We start from the raw sequence: 12604 nt of genomic DNA, 5'->3' as shown, positions 1-12604 counted from the left end.
GTACTTTTTACTATTTCAGAGTCTAGAACTGTAGTTTCTTTGTGCAACTTGATCCTATTAGTATTTTTATTATATCTTTAGTCTCATTAATAGACTTCCGACCCGTTAATCACAATGGTTCCTATGAGATCATTCTTTCCCCCAAAAACCACATATTATTGTTTGTTTGCCCAATTCTGGACAACGCCATTACAAAAGATAATGCAATATTCACCAAACTAATAATTTCTTCCTCATCATGAATCATTGAAAATGTGATATCAATCTAATTTTGTGATCTAATGAAATTGGATTTTGATATACCATATGGTTTCCTTGAATTCAGGGGGTCGATTCATAAAGCAGTTAGTTGGGAATAGTTAGGATCTGGTGATCCTTTCTCGTGGTAAAGGGTTTGCACCAAAATGGTCATTGGCAATGGTTTGGCGCCTAAACAGAGGCTAATCTGTCGTTCTTAAGGTCGCTCTAAACTTACGAACAGCTTTATAAAACGGCCCTGGTATTTAGCGGAGCTATTTGTAGAATGTTCGCATGAAAGACGATTCATGAGGAACTGAAAGTAAAAAAGGTATAGTGCATTTACCATCTCTATGAAACACCCGTCTTTCCTATCAAGCCTTACGTCCAAACGCTATTTGTTAGAACGTTCGGGCTCTTTTATGAGCCGAGATTAAGAAAATCCATATTTTCATGCACGTATTTGTGTATTCTTTCAACCAAACCCATAAACTTCGGTGACAATTGCTCATATAGTATTTCAATGAATTTAATCGATTGATACCTAACACATGGAAATCTCGGATAGACATATTTTGGACTGTCAATTCTGTTAGTGGAATGACTGTATCAAACTCTGGAAAAATATTGTGTGCTTTTTATATCTTTCTGAAGTTTGTCATCTGGCTAAATAGAAGGCTTCTTATAGTTTCTTATAGCTATGCGTCGAGGTGAAAATTGCAATTCTGTCTTTTTATAGCTCAGATATTCATTTATTTAAGCAGGTTATCACTATATTTAACCATTTGATCAAACAGGCATGGGTCTCCTAATTTGTTTCACCTTAACACGACCCTTTTTAGACTGAGAAAAGTCGACATAAACGTCGCCCTTTGATTTCTGTTTCCTGCGAATATATTTCCCGACGGGAAAGATCAGTATTAAAGGGGTCCCAAAAATTTGTAATAAAATGATTTGCATATATAAAAAAGAATGCGTGGTTTTTACTCAGTTCGACATAAGGTCGATACTTAAATCTTCGTGTTAAAATATTTTATGTATACAATCTACTTTACTTGATCTGCATTACTAAACTGAAATTGTTATTGTCATATATATGTTATGATTTTCCATTAAGTCTTTTATTTTCACTTATCAATTATCACATTTTGACTAAGCGGGAAATCATTATTGGTGAACAAATGTAATTACTATTAAATTAGAGAGTAAAAGAAAATAAAAATAATTTAATTGTCTCGTCACCGGGTCACGTTCTTTGTAGGGATTATTAGGTCAGACTGTATAATCAAGTAACATTATTAAATTCTCCTTGTTTTGTTATTCGTTAGTTAGTCTAATGAATCTTCACTGTCTCACTCGTTTTGAATTTCACAGTTGTTTTATTTTTATTCGACTAAGAGTTAATTGATGTAGCTTCACTTTATAAAAATATGCATAATTTATCCATTGCTGGTTTTAGGAATGATTTTCGTATTGTTATTATGAATTTCAACAAATTTGATAAATTCTGTAGTAGTAGAATGTTTACAAAGAACGAATACTACAGATTTGCTCGATTATATTACATAGGTCAAATCATAAAACCATTAAAGTTTAAATACAGATATAAGAACGTTATTTAAGTGTCTCCACCAAAAAGGAATAAACATGATCCAAAACTCTTATGATTTACTCTGATACATGGGACATATTGTAGTGAAAATATAAAAATGGGCATAAATAAACATACACACCCTTACAGTCATTCTCTGCTATCAAACAAGTTGATGGAAGTATTAAAGAGAAGAAAAGACCACTGATCGTCAGATTGTATACTCTAGAGATATTACAACATTCCATCTGCATTAAGACGTAAAGCAAAATCCCCATGAACAAAACTCCCCCCACAGACACACATTAAATCCTGAATGTACATTGTACCAGGCAGTCACCCCCTAAACACACACTGGCAAGAAAGAAACATAAATAACGAAAAATAAAATGAAAAAGAACCCTTTAGTCTCACGTTTTATTCCCAATTTGAAGAGGAAATGACAGCTTTGAATACAAGAAATTATTATCATTATTATTATTAAATAATAAAAATATACTCTTCTTAAAACTTCATAACCAAACAGCTTATTCTTGCAAATAAAACGTTGTTCCTGTCAGGCGCGCCGGAACACTTTCAGTTTTGGGGGGGCAAAATCCCGAAGGGGGCACAATATTTTTGACAGCGTGAGATACCGAAGCGATCGAGCGGGAGAGGCTATGGGACCCCCCCCCCCCCCACGGTAAGGATTTTGTGTAAAAATGGAGTATAAAAGTTGCGTTTCTAAGTGCATTCAAAAATAAATTTCTTGAAAATTAAACAGTCTTGGAGTTCTTTTCGCTCCTTCTGTTTCCTCCCTTCTGACCCAGCCTGGTGTTTCTTCATGACCAGGGTCGCAGTTCCAGCAAATTACGAGCCTTATTGCAAACGAATTTTTTTCAAACCAGTGTAATATAGGCCTTTTAAAGACTTTAAGATGACAAACATGACCGTACGCAGCCGGGGGCCGCCGATCGAGAGGGCAAAATTCACCAAAAGTGTGCACGAAATCCTTCAATTTCATTCTAGAAAATGCAAAAGCTCCCCCATCACAAATCCCCTCGCTCTTACGTTTCTTCGAAAATTTAGGTCTTGCAGCCCCACCCACTCCCGGGTTGTTGTTGGTTTTTTATTTTTGCAAACGTCCATGAATAACAAAAGCTGGGATGAACCAGAGAACATAGCTGCCATCTCGATCTGATTAGTAACAGGTAATGGGAAGTTTTGGAATCTAAAATACATAAGTGCTATATATGAGCTGAAATAGTATCAGACAAAACGCCTTCCAATCATGCCAATGAAAAGGAATAGAGGAAAATACGGGGCTGTGAAAATATCTTAAAATTTTTTTTATAGTAGAGCACTACTGTAACGCTTATTTTTTTCTTTTATATTCTTTACATTTTTATTCATATCTCGGATAATATGAGTCCGGTCAAGAAGACACTTTCACAGATGATTTTATTTTTTTCATGTCTAAACATTATCTCTAAGTTGCTTTCGAGTGGGATTCACCATTTTTACAAATTATAAATTATAATCCTCTACACATGATTATTCTGAGTGTAATTTTCTGATAACATGTCTATATTGAGTTGAAATGACCTTGGTATTTTCTTTAGGGCACTGAATTGTTATTATTATTTGTTTGGCGTCACCTGTTCCTGGGAGGCGAAAAGCAAACTGAATCACTATGATCCACAAGTCTCCTCTCGATATAACTGATGGGGGGGGGGGTGCAGGTGGACCTCGACACTGGTTTCCCCCTACTCTTATACGAATAGTGCAGTGGGTTCTTAACGTGCAAAGGTGGTGACTCTCCTCTACACGGGGCCTCCATTTAACGTCCTATCCGAGGGACGGAGTGTTTTCCATTGTAACATAGCCTGCATCTATGAAACATGGGAGAGACGTTTACACACAACGCACTGACTTCAGTCATCCGCCCAGGGTGGACTCGAACCTACGATCTTTGGTTCGACTTCGACGGGCAGACGCGTTACCGACTGAGCCAACAACGCTCTCTTGTTATCACTGTATTAACTCAATTTATATTTAGTTGAAAATGAAATAATTGAAACAAGTTTCTCGAGATGTTATGGTTTCTGGGCTTGACAGCTATGACATAGATTCCATATCTTGCTCGAGTAACTAGTGTTCACGCGCGTTAGTTATATCGGGTCCGGTCTGAGCGTTTCTGGGCGACCGCGCGTTTGTTAGACGACACAGCCAGCATCATAGAATTATAAACCTAATCATTGGTGGACCACTATCAATTTGCCATTCGCTTTTAGTCAGATATGTATTGGAAAAGGGGCTTATCAAAGCTATGTTTCACAGATGAACTGTTCGTCAAAAGACGCGAGGCTTACTATGATAATGTATTTGCCCCGTCAGGGGCAAAAAATTTTCATTTTTGACAATGGAAATGACAATTTTCAGGCAGAAAAGTGCCTTCATTTACTTTTGTCCTTAAATAATTTTTCATTTTTCATCTTTCAGGGGGGCAAAATTTTGGGGGGGCAAAACGAGATTTTGCCCCCCCCAAATTTTATTTGGGGGGGCAAGTGCCCCCCCTGCCCCCCCGCTTCCGGCGCCCTTGGTTCCTGAAACTAACCCAAATGTCATCGTTTTGAGAAGGCAGTCGAAGAAATATTTTGAGGATGGTGACCAGTTTTCATCGATCAGATCGAAACGCAGACACAGTTAAGAGATAACAATCGATGACAGATCTCATTTCAGGTCGCTTCCTCCGGATTGATCGCGGAAACCCACCGGCCTTTTTCCAAATCACCTTTAACTCATCAGTGAATATACAACAAATTAATTTCAAGGAAATATAGAGAGAGTGATGGGTGTTGGTGTGTTTGTTTGAGTGTGCGTGTGTGGGAGAGGAAGGGGAGGGAGAGAGAAAAAAAAGGGAAATAGTATGATTGTAGGTATATTTATGAATGATCAATATATAAAGTAATGTGTGTATGTTCGTGTTTGAGTGTGTGCGTGGGTATATTTGCGTGTGGTTAGTTAGATCGTGTGTGATCATGTGAAAGGTTGTGCATGCTGGTGTGATTGTTGTCCAGTATAAATGTATGTGCACTTGCTGTAGCCAATCATTGTTAATTTTGGTGTGTGCATGTACTATGTATTTTTTGAAATACCATGCAATTGTTTATATTTCTATATGTTCATGTAGTTCATGTTCGTTTTCATTGTATATTGATATGTTCGAGTTTGAAATTTGAATATAAAAACAACATATTAATCAAGCATGTCTATATTTTTTCTACTATGATTATACAAAATACTAATTCCTTTATCCGTTTAACTATCACAATCTTGTATTTTTATTATAATTCATCACTTCTACTTTCATCATTAGTGGCTTCTTCATGACTTTTTAAAATGAGGATTCATTTTTTCCAGCAAAACCTCTCTCTCTCTTAGGGAATTGATATGAATGCGTGTAAAAAAACTGACGTAAATATATAAATAATCAAACATGATTTTCTAGTCTGTAAAACAAAGTACGAATAAAGTTGCTTCTTCTGACATAATCTTTGGCGCACACATGGATTTCGTTATAGTGGTAAATAGTGACTCAAACAGTCTACATCCGCTTTAAACAAACTGGTTGACAAGCAAATGATATTAAAGAATTTATTTCTCCGAAAGTTTCCCCACATGAACTCATGTACAGGCAAAAACTGAGTCTAAAAATCACGTTCAGATCCAGAATGAGGTAGAACGTGGAATTTAATTACGATTTTAGTGACACTTTAAAAGTTTTCATAGACTGTAATATTAGACTGAATTTAAACAAAACGAAAAATGTTACACCTAAAGGAATAAAAAAAGGACCGAGTTTGATAGTAATGATTTAAGGTAAACGTGGAGATTAAATTCCAAAAGAAATAATGTCAACGTAGGGATATTTTTAGAAAAAAAGTAATAAAAAAATGTTCCACATTTCCCTTAAAAATCATGAAATGCAAATAATGAATCGAGGATAAGTGATAGAGATTAAAATACGGTAGGACAAAGAAGAGAGAGAGAGAGATAGGGGTAGATGTTCCATACCCCAGACTATGATTTATTTCGATAATCACCCATATGATCTGTAATATATAATATGCATAAGCTTTTCATTTTTAGGTGTTTATTTTTATATTTTATTCATATTTTTTTGCCATACTCTCTTCATTGAGCCGAAATATATAAACGATGTGTTATTTCCCCTATACCTTATGGAATGTATAAGTACACTGCTCCTTATAATGAGGATGAGGTGACAAACATGTGGTCGTGCTCGAGGTTACGAGATTTCTGTTTGAACCATTTCATGAATCAGTCTATTTTCATCAGGCTTTCTAATTAAAAAAGACCAAACATACACTCTACCTCGTGACAATGACTGTTACCTTGACAATGAGTCTGCTACCATACGAACATACCCTGAGGGGGATATTGCCAAGCTATCGTGATAGGAAGTACGAAACTAAATCTTTAAGGAAATTAAGGAGATTCATTTGTGACTTTCTGCCTGTTTATTGCTGTCTATTTTCACTTCTATGGACACTACCAAATGAAGGTCCATATGTTCACGGGTCCCTGTAAATATTTGTAAGGATGGATGTGTGAATGCATGTGTGGGTATGTATGTGTATGTGTGCAGTGTGTGTGTGTATGTGTGTGTGAGAGGGAGAGAGAGAGTGGGTATGTAAGAGAGAGAGAGAGTGTGTTTGTGTGTATGCGTAGACCCTTAAATGCCTTATGTGTAAATCAATTGGTTTTCATGTTCAGTTTCGAACATGACTATGCCTTTAAAAAATGAATGCCAATATCCCATCCTTAAACAAAAGAAATCCTTTCCATCAACATTTGCCTCAAGCAACAGGCAAAATAGATCATTTACTCAATGTGAGATTTACTATAAACCACTTCCTCTTCAATATCAATCCAACAAATTTCATTGTATTCTTCGAAAACAGAATTTCTTTGTACTACTCGAATACGTTTCCTCCGTATCCTTCTCTCCGTTGAGACAGGGTTTCGGCACTATCACACGAATAGAATGGGATACAATTTCAAATAGTGCATTCTTGTTTCGCATAAAAATCCTCACTATGTCCACTGGATGTTCCCGATTTTGTCTATTGTAACGTACATTTGATAGTCATATTTTGTTTATTTTGATTTATACATAGGTAAATACAAACACTTATTTTAAAGAACTCAAGAACTCTGTTCTCTATATGCTTTATTAATTAAACAACTCAGGCACCTCTTTTTTTAATCCAAATAGCCCTTTATGGAAAAAAATAATTTCATTATGACAAATCATACCTACCTGGATAATTTCATACTTCAAGATGTTATTTTTCGTTATCGTTGAAATGTTCCGAATTACGTTAGTTGCACTGGCTTAAAACACGTATTCCAATATAATTTGTTTCTTCCTCAGTTTTCCATTTGTTGCATTATAATTACTATTACCGATGTTTTTTTTTCCATATTTGTTAAATACCTAAACTTTCTAACTTTGTTCCTGTCTCCCTGTCTTCCTCTTTTTCATTCCGTCTTTCGTTCTAACATGTTTTCCTATGTACTTTATTCTTTCTCTGAGGCTTTCTTCTCATATGCTGAGTATTTCAATTTATTTCATATATGTATAATTATTTTGTAGAACAATTTTGATATTTGGCTATTTTGTTCCAATTTGTATATTTTTAAAATGTCTGTATATAAACCATATGTCAACTGAATGTAATTCAGCCTTTGGCTGCGATTTTCAGTGAGTGTTGAAATAAATAAACCATTCAATCAATCAATCAATCATTTTATCCCAGTCATCGAATCTCTTGTTCTGTCACCAATATCCCCTACGTTCCGAAACTAAATCAGAAAAAAAATCTAGCATATTTGATCATAGGGGGGCAATAGCCGCCCCCCCCCCAACACAAAAGATAATCTTCTGCTCCGCCACCAATGATCATTCTTAGTAATAGAATACAAAGAAAAAAAATGACTTTTAAAGTTTGAAGTCATCGTCAGATGGAATGAAAGATTGCACAATTAAGTTTTTACATTTCAGTCATGCTTTCATAATTCGACATGCACAACTGAACCTTTAACATCAAAACACATATAATTGGGATTGACTTGATAAAAACTGTAGGCTCGAAGTAACATATTTGCAAACATAGTGGGTTTGTCTGTAATTGGCAGGTCTATATCTCGTCTGGGAGCTAATGCAGAGGTTCACTGCATTTCATGACATAAAATAAATGTTGTATTTAACACCCATTTAGACTGAAGTGAAAACTCGTAATTATTGTGTGATATTATTTCGCTTTTTCAAAATTGTGTTAATCAAAAGTGCTTTAAGCGAACATTCTACATGTTTCTGAAACTGCATTATTTTTCCTTATTTTATTAAAGGGGGTAAATCACTAAATAGTCAATGCTCACAAATGTAGCAAATTTTGGACTCCTGCAGATAAATTGTCGTCTTTCCTTTTTTGGAGATCCAAAAGGAAATGGAAAATACACTCTTATTGATCATTTAATATATTTATACACCCACAGCCATTTGTAAAAAAAATTATGTTATCTAGTCTTCTTTCACATTAGAAAGTTTTCACAGCCACTACGCGGACAATTTCTGGAACGTTCAGAATATATTGACACTGCCCGTGAAATCGCAATGAAGAGAGTCTCGAGCTGACCAAAAACTGCAAATATGTTATTAGTCCATTGTCCAGAACAACTCTGCTGTTTTGATTATTCGATTTTCGACCAAGTCTGCTCTGTTACGAAGGTCTTTTGACAATAGAAAGCGTCTGCGTAATGATTGCGAAAACTCCCTATTATACCTGATCTGGGGCGTGTTGCAGAAACAGTTGCGTTTAAACGCAAGTCAAAATATCAAGCGCAAGTCCCGAATACGGGAGCTTCATTGGCGGAAAATCAAGTTGTGATTTTTTTTTTAGTTGCATTGATCGCAACTCTTTCTGCAACGGGCCCCAGAAGGTAGTATTCTTCTATTGAAAGCCTATACTGATTCACTCTTTGTCTTAATGCATATTTCAATGTCCAGCTGTTTCTACCTACATTAAGTTGTGCAATTTACTTACTTTTAGTTATAAACTTTTCATGAGGTAACAAACCTCAAAACATTACAACATTCGTGGAAGATTTACAATCTTGAATGATGGTTATTTCTAGTATAGGTCCATGGTCTGTGTAAGGAATTATCATGTTCGCCATTCAGCATAAAAGTGTGACTCATCAAAACATTTTCATTTGACAAAATACCATATCTCCTAGAGCCACCCTTCTCAATATAAATCCTTTCAGAAAGCCAAATTGAAAGGAAAACGGAAGAGCATTTCATTTTCAGACAGACTGGATTACGTTTCAAAACAATCTCTCATAGGTTTGTAATAATTATTACAGGATGAATATAATGTATTTATATATACTCCCGCAGACAACAGTGAAACCATTTACAGTTTTGTGATCCGTGGTTTTTGTTATGATTATTTATGCAATTTTGATATCCTATTTGTGAATAACGTGTGGTATAAATTGCAGTTCAATTAATCGTTTATATAGAATATATTATATACATGTATGTTATATTATCAGAGTCGAGGATTTGAGCTGTATAATTATGCGTCGTTCATCAATTACAATTGTGATTGATTTATATAGAGCATGAAGTTATTATCGGTTTAGATTCAGTCTTCTATGATCATGATCATGTTGATAATCCTTACTATTTTAATGTGGGTCTCTGATTTGTAGGCAGGTTACGGATCACTGAAAAAATGTGTAGAAATTATTACAATAAACTCAATTACTGTGCATATATTCGGGCACCTGATACACACACACATTTTTTTTAAATAATATTTTATTTTCTTCCTCTTTCAAAACAATAGGTTGACAATCAAAATTCATATAAATAAAGATTCTTTGCATGTATACAATCAATAGACAATCAAACAAATAAATATATCAATATCAATGAGATTACAAATATTTTAAAAATGATTACAAATGAAATCAAACTGCCAAATTTCTCTTCTATAACAATGTGAAACATTTTTTTTGTGAAAAAAAAATTACCTCAATATTTATATCATGTTAATATCAATATTATGTCAAATCAAATAAGAAACTCTACAAGCCTTTAAGAGGAAGATTACATTACATACATACAGGCACAAAACACACACTCATTACAAACAAACAAGCACAAAACACTCACGCACAAACACGTGCCCCCATACCGTGTACCACACCCTTCGTTACAGTGTTACAGGTTTGCCCGCACCTGCTGTTATAAAAGACCCCTTTTCCAGGTCCCTTACTGCATAACAGGATCTAAAATATTCGTCATTACTGATTCATCCACCGCAGAAAATTAGGGATAAAATTTTACTTTTTGATAGTCCATGGGGTTATTTAAAACCTTTTTTTTTCTCAGCGAAGCTCACGGATATATCTATTTCAGCCTGTTTTTGGATTATTTTATTAATATTCCCGTGTGGTCCCAAATATTATCTTGCGTCATATGACCACAATCGACCAGACATTTGACAGTTTTGTTGTGGACTTCTTATAAAATGCTAAGATACGATCGGTTGTTTCATATCAATCGCTGGCAAGTACCCATTTTCAGTTCCGAAATAGGAAACAGGCCATATCGGGTAAAGGGGGGACGGAAAGAAAGTTTACGCAAAACTACTTCAACTTAGCATTAGTAATTATTTCATTCAATGTTGTGATGGCTAAAATATGAATGCAATGGATAACTTCTGGTTGCTACGCATGAATTTGGTGCCAAAATGGCGGGTATCCAAGTACCAGATTAAGCATATTTATGCAATTTGTTTATTCGCGTGTACAGCCAAGAAATATAACGAAAATAAAAACAGGATCTAGTTTACCATGCTAATAAGTAGTACACTTATAATGTTTAGTACACTTTTGATATTTTCATAAACATGAATAGATTGTTTTTATTTATTATCTAGAGAATTCGTCACTACACTTACAGTTTTTACAGAGCCATTTCCAGATCCCTATCAATTTCTTTTTAAATTTACAGTATATGTATGAGTGTGTTATGTGGAACCGAATGTTTTCATTGTAAATGACTACTTTGTCACACATAATATTTTTTATCAAAAGAAGCATGTGATACATGTATCGCATGTCAAATTGTGTTTATTAATTAGTTATGAACACCAAACCCTACTCCAACATTCACCATCACATTTAACATGAGGCTTGCTGAATCAAGTGGACTCGAATATTGTGTAATATCAGATACATCAACTTATCAATCCGAAAGATCATAGGAAAATAATTAATGAATGCATCACTCGTCATTATCGTCATTCTTCTTTAACGTTTCTGTAAAAATACAAAGAATATAAATCTAGTTGCATTAAAAATTATCCCCAAGTTAGTCATGGACTATACAAAATGATCAGTTATCTCCGCTAGCCTGCTGTCTTGGTCTAGGTCTGGTAGGATCTTCTGTCATTTTGATGGGAGATAAGTAGCAACACAAGATCTAAAAAGACTTCCAAAATGTCGTTTTGACATATATATGGCAGGCCCAAATATGTCAACTCCCCGTGCACTGTGCAAGGTTGTTATTAACGTAAAAGACATACTTCTTTTGGACCAAGTTGGAAATTCAGTTATGTTCCAACTGATTAGATTCTGCACCCTCTAGGTTACCTTAAAAAATATTTGGAAGCGGAGAATTGCAAGCAGATAATACGATTCCATATTCAGTATTCCCGGCCAAAATGTCAATCGAATATGAGGCAAAATTACAATAACATAGATGTTTTTGTCACTGAAATTGCTAGCCCAGCCGATGCAGCTTGAACACAGAGTGAATTTGACGTCTAATAAATCTCATGTGTTACTATAATTATCAAATAAAAGGTGTAAAAAGCAATAATATAGTTAGATTAGTATTGATATTTACATCTTTAATGAAATCCCTTTGGATTTGTTTTTGTTATACATTTTAAACAGTTAACATCAGAATAAGAATTAATGTCAAAATATAATCTTTGAAACTTTAATTATATTTTTGTTTATCAAAATGCAACACTTGCGATCATATTCCATTCGGAAATAATACATGGATCAGTATAAGGGAATACATTCATCCGTCATCATTTACAGATATCCTTAACCTAGTGAAGACGAGAAGAAAATTTTACTTGTGTAGCTGCAATCAACGTTTGCTTCACTTGGAAAAAACATGACTTTTATTTCATTGTCAGGAATATTTTATTATCATGTTTATGGGCTGAATGCTCAAATGAGAGAATGAGACTTAGCAATCCACTTGACTAAACAGGTTGCTGAACGGGGAAAGGAAAGTGAATTCCCGATTACGTTACTATTGCGATAAAAATAGATGATTTTGAACAACCTCATGGAGGCCCATGCTCAACCTAATACCACTTTGGCATATTCACCTGTACACTCTTCAGAATGGAAAATATTTTAGTAGCGTGAACTTGGCAAATATCTACTTCCCCAGTAATGGTCCCAGAAGGAAAAGGTTCAGGTTATGGTCACAAGCTATACAGAGAGCTCTATCTTCAGAAGTGAGGTGGGTGTTCTATGAACACACCGTTGCGGTTCTAAACCAGGCAGTCTCAATTGTCTTACCTTCTTTCCACCCACTTCATTTTTTTGTATTGAGTAGTTTTTATTGACAACTTCAATTCATATACAAAATAAAATATATATAACAAA

This window comes from Lytechinus variegatus, chromosome 2, assembly GCF_018143015.1.
Source record: "Lytechinus variegatus isolate NC3 chromosome 2, Lvar_3.0, whole genome shotgun sequence".
Lineage (NCBI taxonomy): Eukaryota > Metazoa > Echinodermata > Echinoidea > Temnopleuroida > Toxopneustidae > Lytechinus > Lytechinus variegatus.
Note: the sequence above shows the minus strand (reverse complement) of the source record.